This window comes from Anser anser (assembly GCF_964211835.1).
Source record: "Anser anser genome assembly, chromosome: 4".
NCBI lineage: Eukaryota > Metazoa > Chordata > Aves > Anseriformes > Anatidae > Anser > Anser anser.
The window spans coordinates 15135441-15156249 of record NC_139724.1 but is presented as its reverse complement, the minus strand read 5'-3'; the positions used below and the strand labels follow the sequence as shown (position 1 = coordinate 15156249).

The following is a 20809-nucleotide window of genomic DNA, read 5'->3' as shown; positions in this document are numbered from 1 at the left end:
AACTCTGATGTTGGCAGTCCCAAGCACCAGGGCTGTCACAGCACTCAACGCTGCCAGGCCTTGCTTTGCCTGTCCCCCGCTGCCCTTGCTGGGCAGGAGCTGTAGTGTCCAGCTCTGCTGGGGCTCTGAAGAGCGAGGGAGGTATCATGCATGGTCTGGTTCCTCTTCAGCAGAAGGGAAAGCTGGGTCCAGCCTCCTTCCTTCCCTTTCCCAGAGTAACACTAAAGCATCCACAGGGAGCATGACAAAACCCACTGGCACTGCACGTGCCCTACACACCGCTTCTCGGGCAAGCAAGGTTCACAGGACAGCTACCGTCCACCTCGGCCTGCAGGAAAGATGTCACCCAAAGGAAATGCTGCCTCCCTTTGTCTCTGGGCCAAATCCTCTGGGTGCTATAGATCAGTATCACACCATGGAAGTCAATATTACAGATTCCAGCTGGTTAAATTGGCTTCAATCCACTCAGTCAATGAATCAGATGCTCAGCAGGTGATATACAGTGTTTGACTTGCCTAAGCAATCATTATGTCCGGAGACTCAGAGATCTATTCTGGAGTCTAAGCAAACAAGATAAAATGTGTTCCTCTCTTGGCCTCATATATATCATTTCACATTACAAAGATTTCTTGGGTTGGACGCATCAGCATTACTTCCAGCAGCTCCTGGTGCTGAAAACTGACAGTACTTAATAGTTGTGTTTATTTGTGCTGATTTTTTTTTCCAGCTGCCTCTATTAGCACAATGGCTAAATGAAAATTCAAATCACTATGGTGATTAGCTACAAATATTGCTTTTTGCAATGGGTTTGGTGTCCCAAGCAAACAAAGGACCATTCTTCAGTGCACTGCAGACAGCACGACTGTGTACCTCACAGATGTTTTAGTTCAATCAGCTTTTCATTACTGGACTAAACATAACTTGTGCTACAGCTGAGAGAAACGAGTGACCTGGGACAGGAAACAAAGGTTTCCTTACCTGGCACACCGTATTTCCTCTCCTGCAGACATTGATTACCGAGGGGCTGGTTACTGAATGAGGTCCTGCTTAGCATGAGTGTGGCTGGAACAAGTCCTGTATAATTAAAGAAAGGAACAAATGATCTGTCCAAAAATTTAGTTACTATCCCATAACATTGTAATTCACAGCCAGGTGCTCCTTCTGCAGCTTTTGTGCAAAGATAGGGAAAAAAAAAACAGCTGAAAGCTTTCAAATTATGCACAAAAGGAAGGAGTTGTTTCTAGAGCTAAGGAGACACTGGGAAAACACTGCTGTCTCCTGAAGCAGGAGCTAAGGCATCTTCCATCAGGTGTGAAACCTACCTCTAGGACAACAGCAGCTGGGGAAGGCACAGGCTCCTCAAGAACTGGAACACGTCTGCGGAAGAGAAGACACAGAGCTGACCACGTAACAGTTTGCAGGTTTGCAAAAGGTTCTTGTGGAGAGGAACGGCAGAGCCCATTCCCTGTGTGCACAATGAGCAGGGCAAGTAGTCATGGCTGAGGGAAATTTGGATTAGACACATTCTAAACATCAGAGAATAATTGCTGCAGTTCTTCTATAGCTTATTTCTGAGGCTTGACAAATGCATCGGACAAGGCAAAGGTGGAGCTGATGTTGCTTTGAGGACCAAGACATCAGGTGAACTCTTAAAGGTACCCTCCTGTCCAATTTTCTATGTTAGCTTTGATTGTAATCTAGTAATTCATTGGTAGGGCCTTGGCCCTAGGAAATCCCAAACCTTGCATCCAGAAAGAATGGAAATCACTAGTAAGCAAGCATCTGGACCACTTCTCTGTTGGTTTTCTCATGAAGCACAGTATTTGTTCAAAGTACGGAAGAAAGGGGCAAAAAGCAAGCACTTAAGAGCATCCTTAATTGTATCAATTGAAATCTGTGGTGCTCGAGCACATCCTTATGTGCTTTGCTAGGCTGGAGATGTAATTTTTAAGGCATGAAGCTGGAATACTGGAAGTAGAGAGGCAACCCTGCACGGAGAACAGGACCATTGCAGGGCTTCGAGATAACCCAAGAAGAAGAACAGCAAATTAAAAGCAACGAAGTATTTTAAAAACCAAACTAATAGTAAGGAGAGTTTTAAATACATAGCCCTTGACTGCAACACTATGGGAGAGGAGAAAAGGACTTTCCCAGGATTATTTCCCATGAAAAACCAAGAAAGATACGGTCTATTCCCAGTTTTGTCAGTAGCTTGCTGTGATGCTGTGCAAATCATTGCCTCTTTTTTTGCCTGTTTCCCCACTGTCTGTCTATATTGACTGTGCAAAGAAGAGCATGATCAAATCAATAAATGAAGTATCTGAACTACCTGGGAGGGCACAGCACAGGGCAGCAGCCCAGCCTAGACCTGGTCCACGGGAGTATTATGAGGGTCCCACCCATAATAAGATTTCTTAATAAAAATTCTGGCAACACAACCGATGTTTCAGTATCAAGAGAAAACCGTGGCTACAGTAAAGACCTTCTCAATGCTTCAAGGTCTAAGCAGTCTCAAATACCTTTTTCTAACTCCCCCTTGTCTCATAGCCCGTAACAGTAAGGAAGTGAAAAGGAAAAGACATGATCAATAATTAAAAGGCTGGAAATGAACAAATGAAATGAATTGCTCCAAAAAGGGTGAGGAAAGAAACCTGAGAAATATCATCTATCTTTATCTCTCAGTCTGGCAGAAGATTTGCAAACCATCTTTAAAAAGAGAGATTCTGAGGTTACATATTCACTGGTTCAGGTTTCTGAGAAATGCAGGGTTTTTTGTTGTTGGTTTTTTTTTTCTTTTTACATTATGCTTTCTCATTTTATGACACTTCTCAGACTTGAATCACTCACAGCAGATGGCTCCATGAATACTGGATATTTCCATAAATAATGACAGATTTCCCTTCAGTCTCCCCACCCTCCTCCACTCCACATGCCCAAGTCTTTTGTGTGCTATCTACAGATCCACATTCAAATTCCGGTCAGCAAACAAGCCCATCTAGTACCATTGTCATTCCTGCAAGCCCAGTAGAATCGGTAAAACAATGAACTCATCATCACATCTGATTCAAGAGCGTTTTTTCCAAGCAGTCCTTAGATAGAAGGGAAAAGCTACATGGCATTTAATGGAATTGAATGCTTTGACGAATAACACTGGAGAGCCACTGCAGACAGCATCCTGGTGCTGTGCGGCACTGGGGGATAACAGGAGATCACCGGTGAGCCAGGTTACCTGCGCACTGACTTTCAGCTCGGTGGTGGCAAGGACACATGCTCCAGTCGTCTCAATAGCTTTGCCACCAAGGAAGCTCTGAGAGGTCACAGCAGGTGAGGAACTGGCCCTGCATTTAGCTCTCTTTGCACAGGAGGGATGGCCAACAAAACAAGGAGCCTCAGGAGTAAAAAAGGAGTGTGAAAATCCTCGATGCTGGGGCATGGTTTTTGTTTGATCTACCTGCGATAAATGATGTGCGGTGCTACTGTCTTCCAGAGATAAAAGCAAGGTGGCTTTTAATTCAGGACATGAAGAGGAAAATATTAAAAGATTCTTATCAGAGCAATAATTTATGGTTAACTTATTGCTTCAAGTGCTCATAATCTGCCATCTATATACATTTCTATCAAATGACCCTGTAAATAATTGATAGATCTAATTCTGCCAGTGTTGCCAGGGCAGGTTTCCCTGTAGAAGGTTAATGCTATGATTTAATTCTTTATTTATGTGATTAGCAGCCCCAATCAGGCTGTTTTAATGAGGTCGCAGGCAGCGGATCGTCTCAGCCGCCTTGCCTGGCAGGAGCCCCTGAGCCCCCTGTGCCTGAAGGATCCTCAGCTCCGCCGTGCTGCCTGTGCAGGTGCCTCATGCCTCATGCTGGCTGGTACGGGGGAGCAGATTTGGGCCCCCAGCAGAGCGATGAAGGCGCTCTGTCCCTTTCCCGGTGGTCTAACCCGTATTGGACAGCTGCAGCAGTCCGGGTGAAACACGGAGACATAGGAACTGCTGCAGCACATCAGCCCCGAGGTGCATCTCTGCCACTGTCTTTTTTCAGAGCATCCAGAAAAGGCGAGACAGGAATAGTGCTATAAGGAGACGCAGGATAATATGTCACTACAGCAGTGCCTTAGGCTCATCTGTAATACTTAGAGGTTGGATCAAATCCAAGTGACGATCCTCCCCGCGTCAACAGGAGAACCTGGTGGTTATTAGATTCTTCGTGCTCAACGCCAGGGAAGGAATTGATACAAGTGCTGCATTTTCAAGATCTCATAAATCTGCATTTCTATGTACACAAAAGCTCGAAGCTCACAAAGAAAGCAGAACCGGAGTGCATTTCTTTCATTCCCTCAGTCATTTTTTTTCCATGTTTATCCCAAACCCAGAGAAAAGAAGGCCTATCTCTGTGCTGCTTAAGGATTTAAGGGCCAAATTCCAACACTCATTTTTGGAAGGACACCTGAGGCCAGAGCATTCACCCTGCCCTCTAACCTCCCACCTAACCAGTGGCCTCGCTCCTGGCGAGGAGGGCTGTCAACTGACCCGCTGCCATGGGCCGCTCTGACTGTAGTGGGGTGGGCAGTAATAAGGGAGCACGGAAAAAGCACGACCCACCTGTGTAGGACATGGCAAGATCTCTGTAGTTTGTTATTCACAACCTCCGTTCACGCTGGTTGAGAAGAGCTTGGCCATTACTTTTCCTTCTTTTCCTTTTCCTCTCACAAAGGTGTCTTTCTCTCTCTCTGCTGACCTGCTTTTTTGTTGTTTTTCTGCATATTTTTGTTGTTGTTGATTTTGTTTTTAATTATTGTGTCTTGTTTCCCCAGCCAAACTGCCTTCAGCTTCCTGTTCTGTTTATTATACTCGGCACAGAAAGGGATGAAAAGGAACGAATCTTGGAAGAGAAACAAAAGCCTGCAATAAGCTGTATTCTCGATTACCCTGTAGCATGCTGACTGGGAACAAGAAGAGTTGCCACGCTGACATATACGGCTGAAAATTGGGTTTGCCACGTACAGCGATGTTAAAGGAAGCTTTTCACTGCTTCCCTCGCAGGCTGCCACTGTGCTGTGCCCTTCGTGAGCAGTCTGCCACTTATCGGCACAGGTATAAAAATGTCCTTTGGACAAGAGACAGCGCAGGTAAGCTCTGGAGAAATCAAAGCAGGAAAAGCAGATAAAAGGCTAGCAATATTTCTGTCGCTAACTCACAGACAGGTTTATTCTAACAATTTCCACCTTGGCAAGCTCCAGGTCGCTAAAACAGCATCCAGAACAACAAGCTAAAGTTAGTGAAAAAGATGACACAAAATTCGGTGTTCTCACAGAAATTCACAAACTTCCTCCGCTTCCGTGCATTGGTTAACCCCAGGCCTCCATCAGGCCGAGCGCTCTTTTGCTTCACTAACACTTGCTCAGTTTCAGTGTTAAATCCTGCTGGAAAAAAAAAAATAAATGGAAATGCACAGTGTGTAAGATAAAGCAATGTGGGTAACGCAAGGCTGCTCTTTCGATGCGTGACTGTTCCCCCTTACCCTGGCAGGGAACATTTGCCATTTGTTTCAATACATTCCTGCTTGCCATCATTTTAAAAGGAGCCGTGGAGGTAAGTGCAATGTTCTCCCCGAACAGGCAAATAAAAGCGAGGGACGTGCTGAGCCCACCAGCACTGCCCGCCCAGGCTGTGCGTTATCGCGGGGCTCGGGGGAATAGCTGGGGAGAGCTCTCCTAAAGACCCCGCTGAGGCAGTGTCACATCCAGAGGAACATCCTCGTTATTCTCCTGCAGCAGCAGCAGCTGCGGGGGACCCGGGGGACGGACAGGGAGGGAGGGAGCAGAGCATCCAGCAGCCTCCCGTACATCTTCACCTACGGCAGCGGGCAGGAGGCCGACGTTACCCGCTCCGTTTGTGCCGGGTGGTTTGCTGGGGGATGTTTTTTTTTTCATTTATTTTTATTTTTTTTTCAGGAAATGTTTATCTTCTGACACTTTTCTCCTTGTTTTATTTACAAACAAAACCTCTCTGCTGAAGATTTCTTGCCCCCAGGAGATCTCTTTGTGTTTTTTTGCTAGGAGAAAAATTAATGCAGAAAGTGGAGACGGATGAGACTTCCTTTTCCCATATCTGCCACTAATTCATAGGGCACATTCCCCTTACCCTGTCATATTTTTACAAGCATTGTTTGCAAAGTGCTGTTCTCTCTGATAATACGTCTTAAAACATCTGTTTTTATCCCCTGAAGTTTCCCCCTTCAATTTTGCATCCCGATTCTCTTAAAAAACACAGCCTTGTCTGCAGCCAGCTCCAACTGCCAACTCTTCACACTTCTGCATCTCCTTTCAGTAAGGTGCTCACCACTGTGCCTGCCTTCAGATTGGGAGAGAGACGTCTCTGTGCAGCGCAGGACACTCTGGAGGACAAAGCAAACCCAGCTCTTGGATCTGTGCCCGGGCTAACCTGCAGCACAAGGTGGGAGAGCTGCATTTTATTTAGGGGAAACCCTGCTTCTCACACGACCCTGGGTTCTGTGGCACTACAAACATTTCACAGAGGAGCCACCAGAAAAAGGGAGACCACAGAAAGGTAGGTTTACCAGTGCTGGGCACACGAGTCGTGCTTTGACCTGTAAGTGATTTGGTTTTAACACAATACCAGGCAACCAAAGGCTCGTGATGAACCAAAGGTTCAGGTTCAGCAGCTCGTGGGGCTGAGCTGGACAGAGCAACCAGCACCTTCCTGGCCTGGGAGCCGAATGAGCTCCAAGTCACGGGGAGAAGATGGGCAAAGGCAGGGCAGGACTCTGGTCACAGTGCCCAAAGGGATGGGGCCAGACCAGCGGGAAGCTCTCCAGGCACCCTCTCACCTCTCTAAATGTCGTTCTAGCATGCAGTCCCTCCTCCCACGTGAAGCAACATGCTTTTCTTAGCTATAGCCCAGATTTTAGGAGCTAGGGAGGAGAAAAAAGGCTCACACTGCACTTTTTTTCTTCTATATCCATCTGATTTACCCATCCTTTAGGGCAGTAGTGATGGCTTGGTGTCTTAGGGAACGCACAGCCCACATACTTTACATAAATAATGGATGGTGCGTTATTAGTACTTAATATTTAAGTACATAAAGAAGTAAAAGAAAATTGAATCAAAATATCATTATGGGACTGACTTGTTTAAATACTGCAGAAGGTAAGGACTACTTCAGCTTTCTTCTACTTCCAATTTGTCCACAGATCCCAAACGAAAACCCCGAGGTGTTTTCCCAGCCACACTTCTACTGCCGCGTAGAACAAGAGCTCTGCCTACTCCAGCACTCTGCCTCCCTCTGCACAGCGAGCAGCCCAGCTGCCTGGGGGACAGGACAAGCTTGTGGAAGGATATTCTTCCAGGCTGTTTTTCAGCCTGGGAACTTACAGACCTAAAGGTGACATCTTTGTATTTTAATCATCTTTAACGGATTCTTTTTTTCATCCTTGAATTTTCCAGGTACTTTTGGAAGCTAACTACTGCTATAACGTAATGTACCATGCTTCCTGTGACAAGGAAGTCCCCATCTTGGTTATATTTCATTTATTTATTTATTTAGTTGCTTTTGATGCCTCTTGGATTTTGACTGCAGAGCAGTCTGCAGAAGTTTTTTTTTTGTTTTTTTTTCCAGAGTTGCTTTCTCCAGGTTGCATATGATTTTATAGACTTCTATCAAACCTCTTCCTTTCAGTTATCTCTTTTCCGGGGTGACAAGTCCTAATCTACACAGGTGTTCTTATCACAAAAGCCACCGCACACCCTAGATCATCCTGGTCATCCTTCTCTGTGTCCTTCCTGAGATGAGGAGGGCAGGGCACCACGTGCTATTCAAGATGAACATGCTGCACAGCTTTAGGAAGTAGCATAATTACGGTTTCCATTTACTCTATCCTGTTCCTGGCATTCAATTGGAGTTTTTTTGACCACTGCTGAAAACACTGAGCTGACAGTTTCATGGAATTCTGTATCACTACCCCCAAAATCCTGTTCCTGAGTGATAAAAATATGTGATAGTTTCTTCCCATTTACATCGTTTTACATTTATCTATACTGAATTTCACCTGCACTTTCCTTACCCGGCTCTCAATTTGAGATCACTTTCTAGCTGCCCCTTACTCTCACTTCCCTGAAAATCTGAGGTCACCAGAGTTTACCATCTGACTGCACTCCCCGTTCTCCACACTGTTTATGAGCATATTGAACCCTGTGGGCCTGAGCACCGATCCCTACAGAACCAGACTTGTGACCCTCTTCCACTGTGAAAACTTCAGTCTTTCATTTCTACCTTCTGCTTCCCAATTTTAATCATTTTTTTGAAGCACTTCATTGCTATTGCATGGCACATGCACTTCTTAACTGCCTTTAATGCTTTTTATCTCACCATGTATGTTATATCATAGGTCTGGCCCATCCACTCCTCCAGGGCTACCCGACAGATTAGTATGCCATGATTTTCACTGCAAAACCCTGGCTGGCTCTTTGTCACTGATATTTATCGATGCTCCCACACATTCTTTATTATTACAGATTTTGTCAATTTATTTATTGTAGATAACAGGTTTACCACTTTTGAGCTCTGGGAGTCTTTCAGGAAACACTTTAAAATGCTGTTACACTGGCCCTTTTCCTCTGGTACCAGTGCATAATCTGGGGGATGCACACTGGAGTCACCACTTCACCGAGTTCATCCTTAATCTGCCAGGAGAGGCATTCCACTGTGGGAACCTCCCCATGCTCTCCCATGGCAAGCGTCATGAAACATTTCATTTTTCTGAACACTCCTTCTGCATATTTATTGTTTATTGGTCCTACAGACTCTGGCAAGCTTCCTGCTTCTCATGTATCTGAAATGGGATTTAATAGGGATTTTTTTTTCTTTCTGTAGGTTTCTCCAGTTCTTCTGAACTTCCTTATTGCATTTTTCTGTATAACCTGCCTGGGTTTATGAGACTTTCTACTTTTCTCATTCATCAGACCCAAGCTATTTGAAGGATGCCTTCCTGCTTTTAGTAATATGTTTTTCCTGCTGCTTAGCTATCTAACTTCCTTCTGTGTTTTTGTTTTGTTTTGTTTTGTTTTTCCTCAAGGTGATCTTTTTCGATAAATGGGGTGCATTTGCTCTGGGATTCCATCACTGTCTTTAAATAGTCTTTATGTTACCTCTTAGGACTTAACTCTTCTAGCCTCTTCTAACTTCTCCTTTTTGGAATTAAGTGTGACAGCAGTGGATGTTAGCTTTTCTTGCATCTGCAAGAATGCTTAGTCTAAACGGGTTGTGGTCCCTGTGGCAGAGCAGGCCTTTGACAAGAACATGATGAACTATGCACACTCTGCTGGCCCGAATTTCGGGGGCTGCTTCAGCTCTGTGGCTTCCATGCACCGTTCCATGACGTGGTCACTGATGGTCTCAAAGGACAGACTTGGCATTGTACCCTGGCAGGACGCTTACCCAAGCTACAAAGGGGTCATGGAAACTGTTCATCTTGACTGTGTTTTCTGCCCTCCAAAGCACTCAGAATGTCACAGTCACCATCGCCATCATGGTCAGTCCATGGATAATTTGGGCCTAGTGCAGTATTTTTCCTATTTAAGCCTAAAACTTAAATTTGAGTTGCTGGCAGGGCTATTCTATTGATCTGATTTGATACCAAGCTTTCTTTAGCACAAAGCACCACTATCCCAGCACTTCTTGACTCTGTCTTTCATGAACTTTGTGTTCCTCAGTCTTACAGTGCTCCATGACTCTCCCTCTTCCCTCTCTGAAGCTTTCAGTAGGCTTGGCAATTCAATACTGTGGCTTATAGCTATTTCTCAGGCATTTATACAGAAACACACGATCTATCACTCTGGTTCCATACTTCTCTGTGGCTTGCTTAAACAACGTATTATTGGTGCCAACTGTTGATTACCTGTCTTGATTGATTGTTGCCTATTTCTTCCCTGACCTTTAATTTAAGGACACAGAATAGTTACGATTTCATCTCTAGGCAAATGTAACATCTCAGAGTTCACCTATGTTCTAGAAGGAACGAGTTTTGACTTAGCTCCCCATGCTACTGTGATGTTTTCTGTATTCTGTAGGCTCAAATTCTGACAAAACTCTGTGTAATAATTCCTGGGGACATCAGCGATAGTTGCATCTTGTACATGCATTACGAGTACAGATCACATCTTAAAATCTTCCCTTATCTCCTCTTCAACAAGAAAAGGGCAAAGAGAAGAGCTCTAACCAAACCACTTTGTTCCTATCAAAGACCACTATATACACATATATTCTCACGCGCCCACTGATAATAAACTTGTATCACACAGCCAGCTCTAAAAGAGCGCTATGAAGTGACATTTAGGCTGGGAAGCCTTAATTTAGGCACCACAATGATTAGAGTGTTTTAATATCATAATAACTGATAAATAGACTATGTGTCAGACATTTCATTCCCTTTTAATCAAAACTCCTAGTCTGCTAAATTAATCACCCCCTTGGGGTACAGTAGCAGATTTCCAATTTAGTCATAGAGCATCATTAATAATGAAAAGTTCTGGAGGCAAATTCTTCTATTCATGCTCTTTTGTATGATCCAGCAGGTTTAAAGAGACAAGATGGAGAACACAGAAGACATCAACACCTTCCAGCGATCCAAATAAATAAACATCATTTTTGATGTCAATCCTGTAACGACTCTCTTCCTTGAATATTAAGAATATCACAAAACCTAGCAAGACAGTGAGAAGAGTTTTGATTTTACTAAATGGTATTTACAAAATTAAAGCTAAAAATGCATGAGAAATGGAGAGTAATGTTGCATTTTGAATAGCTCCTCTATTGTGGCACTGTAAATTTGGTTTCATTAGGCTGACTAATTTCAGAATAAAACTGCATGTGCACAAGCATTCCTTATCTGGTAAGTATTCTTTTTTTTTTCACTAAAAAAATTGTAAAAACATTTTTTTCTGTTCTGCTGAATTTTAAACAAACTTCTGCGTGAAGAAGAAATTATGCCGCACCCACTAGCGGATGTGTTTCGTTTTCTGCTCAAGTGATCTCTAACTACATATATAAGTTCTTGACTTGTTTGATGATTATGGTATTTGGGGAGAGTGAGTGGCATCAACTATATGCAGAGCTAAGGGCAACACTAATTTTGCTTCATTTTAGGGAAGCTTGTTCCCTTACCATCTCCATTTGCATCTTCTTATGTATGCAGAACGGCGGGCTGACACTGAGACAGTGAGATCTCCTATGGACACGGGTCAAACTACATTTTTAACTGTGCATGCAGTTCTCCCTGTCTACTCTGGTACATGCCGCAGTGGCACAGGGACTTAGGAGTAAGTCCAAGTAGCCCTCTTTTGCCACTCCCACAGTTCCCCACACCGTTATCTTTCGGCACTCTTGCCAGAATCAACACAGTGAAGGCACTTCTAGGTAGCCACCAGCTGCCTAGGATTTACGAGCTGACAATCTGCAAACACTCCATTGTTTGCAGCGTATATTGGGCTATCACGCTCAGTATGCCAAAAAAGCAACACACATTCACCTCGCTTGTGCTGGGATGACGACCAAAGTAAATACATTGCTTATGCAGACAGACAGAGCTACAACTGTTAACACAGCAAGTTTCCCCTTATATCTGTCTCTGCATCTCTGTTCAGAGATCATCTCTTCCTAATGCACTGCTTAACTTTACGCCCCATGAGCCATAGGCAGGCCTGTGCTCCCTGAGCAGGAGAGCTCTAGCTCGGAGCAAAGAGCTGATTAGAAGATTTCTCTCTGTTCCTGGGGCTTGGAGGAGTTTCTCCAGGTGCGTGAAGCTATCAAGTAAAACCCTTCGGCAAATCACTCTGGTGCGCTGACAGCCCACACCACTCCTATCCCTCCTCCACTGGAAGAGCCGTAAACATCCAAGGCCAGAGAGTGCTGCTGAAGCAACAAGCAGGAAGGATTTACGGCCGACAGTAACACCTGACCTCATCAAACTCCACTCCGGGCCATTTATCACTCCTCTGTAGGAAAGCCAAAGCATTAGAACTGGGGAGGGATCAGGAGAGAAAGAAGGAAGGGAGAGGGAATCACGGACACTTTAGCTCCGCTAAAAGGTACAGAAAAAAAACCACCAGCAATTCAGACAAGTGCCTAAATGCCCTTGAAAGCCAGTGTCTGAGGAAAAATAAAACAAACCTGGGCATTAAGTGAAATGGATTTAAAACAAAAAGCTGAAATTTATCAAATAGCCGAGTAACCCCTTGTCTCTAAAGCTCTATGGCAAAGAAAAAGGATCTGTCTGGGACAAGAAGCCGGAATATCACCCATAACAGGCGAGAGAACGCAGAAGAGATGTTAAAAAGCCCTTCTGTTGAGTGGCAGTCCCAGGGAAGTTGTCAAACATGCCTTTGTCCTGGGGGACAGAGCCAGCAGAGCCTTGCGCAGGGAGTCGTATGGGACGGAGTCTGACAGCTGCCAGGCTTTGCCGCCTTGCCACGGTGGTGTAAAAACCCAGCAGACACACAGGTGAGGGGACAGCTGGAACTATATGGTTCCACGTGGAACAGAAGGATCTTGAAATGACAGCTTGGGGGAACTTGAGCACTCTGATCACCCGGGCCTTTTGCTCGAACAAATGTTGCTCCAGAGGAACATTTTTTTCTTCACATTTGGCTCACCACTGATATGCACCCTGGTTTCTCTCCCTCCGCTCTGTATTTCTGAAAAGCATACACAAAGGTAGGTGATGAAAGGTTCCTTCAGAGCAGGAGCAGAAAATCTCTGAGTACAGGGAGTAATGACGGAGAATGAAGACTTCATAGGAAACGTGTGTGATTTGTTTCAGTCTGCCCTTCCAAATCTCAGGCCACCCCGGGATGCATTTCAACAGGTGCCTAAGAAGAAAAGTATTCCAAACCCTTCTGAAAAGCCCGACTTCATCAAAACAACCTGAAGCTGAGATGCACCTTCGTTTTCCCTGGCAGGAACAGTGCTGAGAAGAGGATCGCAAGAGCACTTATCAGCCTTCCAAACCACGCACATCTGCCTAATTAAGGCAGCTGGGACTACCGCGGCCAGTGACACTACCAGGAGATAGAGGGCTGTTCTGCATCGTAGCCCCTGTCTCTTCATACCGGTGATTTCTGGTGAACCAACGTCTGATGTCACAGCACGAACATGGAAATCTCCACTGAAAACAGGCTCAAGGATGGGTACTCTACTCAAGGTACTGGATGCCTCTTCTATTGTCTTACATTTTATATTGCTACAGATTTATTTTTTTTATGAACAGTCTTATAAAAGCTATTTCTACTGACTTTCTGCCTCTGGAAAACCTAACACATTTCTTGCACTCCCAGTATTTTTTGCTCTGTTACTTCTGCTTGACTTAACAAACTCAGCTGACTCATGTTCATCAAGCTACTACTTACTATTTCTACCTATTCTGTTGCTGACAGATGCTGTACACCATCTCCTGTCTTATCCTCGGCATTACTTTGAAGCTGTTTCTCTAAAATCAAAGAGCATATATGAGTGGAAAGAAAAAAAAAAAAGGGGGGTTATTTTTCTGTGAGAGAAGTTTGTCTGGGGTATGAAAAGCAAGTGGTAAAGAATTGGGCCCTAGAACTGAAAGCTGCCCGGTTGGAAACAGCCCCTTGGGAAATGCAGTTTGCCTCTGTCACTTGCTGATTCTTGCCCGTGGATTTGGTGAGACCACGTCCTCCGTGCCCAACACAGCCCTGACTTGAAGGGAGAAAAACACAGAGCAAGGCAGGGTCTGGGGGTGCAGCACAGCAGGCACAGCCTCACTTCTCGGCTACTACTTAGACTGTAAGGAAGAATGAGATTAAGGCTACAGAGCTGCGGCTTCCAGCAAGCACCCTCATTAACCAAAATTTCTGAAAAGCGCACTCTCCTCCTGAAATGTGTTATTTATTAAAAAACCAACAAGATATTTTCCATCAAAAGACAGCATTGGCTGACTTTTCAGTAATCCTAGCACCAGACAAATTACAACATTCCTCAACCACAGCTTTCCAACCCAGTAATCCTACAAAGAACTGCACAATCAGAATTTTAAATGCCCTGGGAACTGAGTTAATACCAGATGGTATCCAGCTATATTCATCATTATAATTTCCTAATATTATATTAACATTTACTAGTTTAGCACTTGAATCATCCAGCACGACACTGCTAAAATGTATGTCCTGAACTCCATACTGAGCAGAACAGTTTTGACTCTCTCTCCTTGGCTGTCATGTCTTCAAGTTTTTAATAATCTTGATCTTTTAACATTTTATGTCCTTATGAAAAGTGCAGGCTTCCACATATAATATTATTTTGTCCTTTCAGTTACAATCACAGCATTAGATCAATCTATAGGCACTTCTGCCTTTTTAATAGCTTCTAGGTTTTTAATAATATCAGGATGAAAATGTTACTTTCTTTTAGATTGAGTAAAATATGGTTCATGAACAGACCAGGCAATTTCTACATGGGTGAATGATCAGAGCTGCCAATTTGCTTACGTTGTTATCCTTCCTGACAGCACAATTGCAAACAATGTTGGAAATTTCTTCTTATCCAACTTCACAATAAGGCTGTTTTCTAGTACCAATGCAGTAAAAGTTATACTTGGTTGCAGAGATCTACAATGGTTATTTTTATGGTGTTGTTTTTTTAATGCATAACATATGTTTTCAAACTTTGTTGGTGCACATTTCCCTTGGAAGAATTCTGCATTTTGTTTAGTGTTCGGCAGTAAAAAGCAGTTTCCTCTCCCAGTCTTCCCACTTTGTGCCTCTCGTGTGGGAAATATAATTGACTGACCAGCTGACCTAATCCCTGCTCTCCCAAGAAATGAGCCCTTTTCCAAAGAAGAAAAGAAACAGCTCACCAAGGAGCGTTTTCTTGGCTTTCCAGTGAGTATTTTGAACAGTGAAACTCTTTCTCTTTTCACTATGATATTAAATAAATAACTCATGAAGAAACATTATCTTGGTGGCCTGTCTTTGCCTTCACACTTTATTCTGGGCACTCTATTCTTATACGGCAACCTCCCCAGTCAGTGGAATTGAAGGTATATCACATAAGTCTGTCCCTAACATGATTCCTCATAAGATGAGACATTTACCTGCATACCAAAGCTATCCAAAACCAACATCTCCATCAGAAAACACTTTGGAACAGCTATTAAACCTTGTGCTCTAGGGCGTAAGTTGTTCCTAATAGAGGTCAGCAAGTCTTACCTGGGGGTGGATGATCACCATTACCATCTGTTTACAGCACAGGTCTTAATCCCACCACTGGTACTGCTGGTTCTGCCCATTGCTGGAAACTAGCTGGGCTTTGGGTCCATCCAGTCTGACGGTTACTGGGAGGCTATGTATTTAGGTAAACTGTGAGCCAGCTCTGTCAGCCCCAGTCAGGCCTTAACAGGCCTTCTTTTCCTGTCAGAAACACCGTTGTTCTTTCTCCGGTTATCCTTCTGCCTTCCTTTTTGCCTTTCTTCGCTCCCTGCACCAAGTGAAGAGGAATACATGGCCCCTCCGTGGCAAAAACTGGCACATAAAGAAGCGGTGGTCTCTGCCAGTCTGATAACCCACAGGTCAGATCCCTGCTAGGGATGCTGGATGACCTAGTGGATGGCATCCCTCCATAACGCTATCTAAAAGGAGACGCACACTTTAACCCCGCCAAGGTGACATTAAGGCTGGAAGATACTTCTGTGATCACCCAGTCCTATGTCTTATGGATAGAATTTCACTCTCTGGTTCTTAGATCACGAGGAAGCAATGTACAGAAGATGGCTTTGAAAGCATGCAGCAGTTTCTAAAACACCATTCTCAAAAACACCATTAATTAAAAAGAAAATTGACAAAAGTGCATGACATCATTTTTTTTTTTCTCTGAAATGGGTTTATCAATAATGTATCATTTGTTTTAAAGGAATGGATGCAAAAGTACACAGGTAAATGGCTACAGTAATTTACTGTGGTTCCTTATTGCAAGGCAGGCTAAATATACTTCTCGAGATGTTTTTTTTCTGCAAGCAAGCATCTTTGTTATTGTGCCTACTATCCATCATATCAGCGAGTTTGGCTCCATCCCCCATGACACAAACAAGTGACCAACCTGCAGTAAGCACCCTGCAATATTCAGGAGGACTTTTGCTGTTCTCTGCTGTAGTCATGAAACGTGAATGGCAACGTTCTCGGTGTGCCCATGCAACTTAGGAGCTTAGCTATCATTTTCAAAGTGGAACTGGGTATTTGGGTGTCAAAAAATCAAAAGGATTCAATTGCAAGAGTGCTGTCTAGTTCAATTCTCACTGGAAACAGCAACATTTAGACATTCAATAATGTCTAAAGGATCCTAATGCCTCAGTGTGTGCTGAGTCCCATGCAAATGAGGTGTCTATAACGATCTAAACCCACAGTAACTCTAAAATATCACACCTAGGGTGCAAAACTACTTGGTAATTGCAGAAAATATATTTCAGAAACTGTTACAATTCAGGACTAAAACCATTTCAGTCTCTAGCCTCCCTGCCATGGACAGCAAGTGGCAGCAGCTGGGGCCTGATGCCTGGTCAGTATTTTACTTCCTTTTTCCACGCAATATATTTTTGGTGTGGTAGAATGAACAAAGAATTCACCAATACAAAAGGGCAGCATTATGAAGACAAACTGTTTACATTAACCATAATAACCGTGATCTTAGTTTGCCTACCCAATGCCTTCTGCATCTACAATTTAACGTCCAAGAGCCTCCTGAAATTCTCTACTTCTGTACTGGGTGAGCATCCTCTGCATGGTGGTGGAAGATGACCACCGCTACTCAGTCGGACACATGCAGGCTTTCTTTTGGACAACATTTGGCCATGTTCACTGTTATTCTAGGTCCCCAGATTCTGCCTGGTCAAATGTAAAATATTATGGTTTGCTAAACATCAGAAGAATAAAAGGAAACGTTGTGGAAGCTGGTAGCAGATTTGCCCTGACAGGGGTAATAAAAAATTTCAAATCAAGTCCCTGCACTGTGAGTCTGTCCTGGGCTTCCCCTGCGTGGCAGGTACCAGCTACTACAGAGAAAGTTCCTTCCCATTTTTCCTGCAGTCATCCGCTAACATAAAAATATATATTAAAAAAAAAATCACAACACAAGCACCAATTTATCTGGAGGGCAACAGAAAATCTGACTGGATAACCCACTCTTGATGATGTTCATTGATACATGAGGCCAAGGCTTCAGTCCCTATTCTCCCCCACACCTGGTGAGTAACTTGAAGAGATCAGATAAGAATAGAGGGGTTAATTAAGAAGCAGCAATTTGTATTATATGCCAGCATGATCAACAGTCCACTGAAATCAATGGAAAGGATCCCTGTAGTTAATTCAAATTAATTAACCCAACTAAGATTGACTCTTGAGTGCGGTATGCAGCAAGCTAGAAATCAGAGGCAGAATTATATTGTGTATAACTTTATGTAAGAGATTAAAAGCAAATATCTAGTCAGGATAAATGAAAAATTATTTTCTACATATCCTTAGAGTCACATGTATCCCTTTGCACGTTGAATTTCAGCTGAAATACCCCAAAGAATTACTGTAAGCCATTGTGTTTTGCAAATGAAACAATAATAATAATTTTTAAAAATCAAAACACACGCTTCCTTTCTTTTAGACATGAAGAAAAGAATAATCATTAAAAACAAAATTCTCATCAAAGAAAATCTCGCGCAACAGGAATAGGAAAGCAGAAGTGGAACTTGCCATTCTGAAAAATATTTTTTTCAGAAAAAATGGGCTGAAAAAATAGGCTGCTCCTGGCCCCTGACCTCGCACAGCACAGGTGCTTCTGGTGACAGCTACTCACTGCCCATTTTAACCCCTAGGTCCTTCCCTCCTAGGCAACCCGAACATTATTCTCCCAAGAAAAATCAGTGCTGAAGAGAACACAAAATATACCTTTGCATCCAATGAGTTGGTGTATGAAATCAGATGTTCTAGTTCAGAACAGCCGAGAACATTTCCTTAAGCTTGGGCACTGGTCAGAATTATCCCCTGGATTATCCAGCTGGTCAGAGGCTCGATGCGTGCCAGGCTGGGGACAAGCCACGCTCATGCTGTAACTGTCAACGCCAGCAGTCCCACACCCAACTTCTTACCCTATGTTAAGGTTTGCAGATTGGCAAGTGGATTTTCCAAAGTGTCAAATGACCAGCAACTTAAAGAGGCTTATCTTTAAGCATCCAGACTGTGCAACTGAAGTTAACTTTTAAGGGGAAGACAGACAACAATCCGTATTAGCTGGGTATTTCCCCAAATCATATCTTTTAACAGAAAGACAGTTTTCATGTACTCAGCCTAACAAACAAAGTTCCACGCAAACTGCCTCAATGCTCTGCAACTTGTCAGGCTGTCTACTACTGAAATCAGTACTGCAGGGTGCACAGCTCACGAGTCTTTCTCTCCCAGGAAGCTTCCCACAATAAGGAAATTCAAAGGCTCTGGGAGTTTCCAAAGGGCTATGCAACCAATAAACATTTTGCATCTCTATAAAACCCCTTATGTCTTTTGGATGAGATCGTGGAACAGGTTCATTTTTCTATTTTTCCCTTTAACAAATATCACACAATGGGTAAAACAATATGGAAGCTTTAAATCCAAATCAATGAGCCGTTATTACCTCCCCAAGGTCACTCCGACAGTTTTATTATCAAAGACACAGGAGCAAATGTTGCAGAAGCAATGTGGCAAAAGCACCTATGTATTACACCTCTGTGCATAGTCTGAAGCTAAATTACTTCAGATATTGCATTGGTGATAGTTCTGGTAATATGTTTTCAGACCAGGTCATGTCATGTCCACGGATTATGTATGGAACTGTCAAAATTTCCAGAAAACCTTCACTGCTTTGTCATGCATCTGTGCACTGGTAGCCAATTCTGCAATATCACTTATAAAGTGCCAACAAGTGTAAACGTGGGAAAGCAGCTAGGATTTAGTCTTGCACGTACTGAATAGCAACACACATTGACTTCTAACTGATCGTGACCAAAAAAGTATCTATGTTACATCTTCAAAAACACTAGAAAATTGAAAGAAAAAATACAAGAATATGAATATAATCCAATTCATAGAGAAGTGATGCAAAGATCCTCCCATCTTTCCATGATGGGAGGATCAACAACAACCAATTGTTGTTGTTGTCCACCAACAACACCATGAAGGCCTGAGAAGTTTTCTCACTGCAGATCACAAAATCCATCACTAGTCGGAGGGAGACAGCCGGCCCCCCGCCACCACCTGGTATTCCTGCGGGCGATGGCGTGTGTTTCGCTGTCTGACTTAGATGCATGCACACATATACACACATGCACACACAGCACCTACACTTGCAAACACACCAACACCGAGCAAAAAAGCTTTACACGGTTTTCTTTAGAGAGACGTGCCCGAGCCAGATGGAAATATGCCCAAATGCACGGAAGGAGCTCAATGGAAACATGCTGGTGGAGCTCAGCTGGGTTTATCTACGCTGTTGAAGGCAGTATCGGACAGTTTTTCTCCTCCTAGCAAGTCCCAGGGAGGCCTGAAGCACAGGTGGGAAATCCTGGTCTGGGAGCAACTGAAAAACACAGACTTTCCTCCGTTTCTTGCCTGTGTAAAACTTCCTCCGCTCTCCAGTTTCTCCAAGGAACTTCTTATGATTCTCCAGCTATTCTCTAATGCCAAAGAGGGCAGCAAGCAACTAGGTGGTTGCTTTTAGCACACAGAAAAACATAAGCTTTGACAACTCTAGTCTTGGAAAACAATAGCTCCCTTCCTCTCCAAATTAATTTTAATAACTGTGGCTAGTTTGCTGTGAGTTGAGTAGTTTTGCATGAACACACACAATTAAATTAATATGCAAATGTTCCCGTTCCTCTGAGAGTACTAAGAGGCATTCTTTGCAGCATGTGAGACAAGGAGGAGGGAGAAGAAAAAAATCCAGCAGCTCCCAAAAGAGGCTTGTTTAGCAGGGTGGGACTTGTCTGTGTTTGGCTAAGCCACTGAAAGGGGATTCAAGCCTCACTGAAACAATGTTTGCTGATGAAGCAGAAATAAAGGAGGAAGAGGAGCCTTTGGAGATAAAGGAAAGAGGAAAAGACCGGAGCATCCCAAGTTGTTAAAAACTGACCCCAGCAAGTCTAAATCTTCACAAAGGTGGCATTTACTGTGTCAGGCCTCACAAAGGTTCCCATTCTTCCCTTGCCTGCGGGGACTCCCTCTTTCTCCATCCATGTTTGAGCAAGGGCCTCAGACAATTAGCACAGCCTCTGGCCCTTCACCCTCCACCTGTCAATCAGCTTCCCAAGCAGATAGGCCGCAGGACAAGAAAAGACGGTTTCCAAGCTGCTTCGCCCTTCGGCTCATATCTATGCGCCGGGGGGGGCCGGGAATGGCGGCCTGGTTGGGAAGGCGTCGGAGGGCCTGGCGGCAGACACCTCCACTGCCCGGGGCACCGCGGCACGCAGGCAGGGCCCTTTGTAGGGCTGGGGCATGAGAGCGGGAGCATGGACGGGCTTCCCAGGAGCCTCCGTCCTCAGCCACAAAGGAGCCTGTGGGAGCTGAGAGGCAGGAATGACTTAGCAGCCGCCAAAAGTTATTGTGGAAAGAGCGACCCTTTCACTTGGGCCCTTGCTTGCTGGCTTTGTGGGCTTAGACAAAAACAGCCGCTTCCCAGACAGCAGATATATCACAGGAGAGAGCGTCTGTGTGACAGAAAGATTAGAAAAGAGCGGGTGCATGGAGGCAAACAGACGTA

At 44.0% G+C, this 20809-nt stretch overlaps 1 protein-coding gene across 20 annotated transcripts in view; it reads right to left on the bottom strand.

Annotated features, from left to right (window-relative positions):
* LOC310898156 (uncharacterized protein) overlaps positions 1-20809 on the bottom strand; it is a 176488-nt gene that overhangs the window by 31776 nt on the left and 123903 nt on the right. For 10 of the 20 annotated variants that reach the window (XR_014583002.1, XR_014583005.1, XR_014583011.1 and 7 more), the window contains 2 exons: positions 1323-1377; positions 979-1074 (listed from right to left, as the gene is read on the bottom strand). The exons of 4 other annotated variants lie outside the window; for them this stretch is intronic. The gene's annotated coding sequence lies outside the window, so the exon portion shown is untranslated. Of the gene's footprint in view, positions 1-978; positions 1075-1322; positions 1378-4606; positions 4813-5316; positions 5428-6346; positions 6449-20809 lie in introns of those variants that run through there. 6 more of the 20 variants (XR_014583004.1, XR_014583009.1, XR_014583006.1 and 3 more) reach the window with 4 other exon arrangements.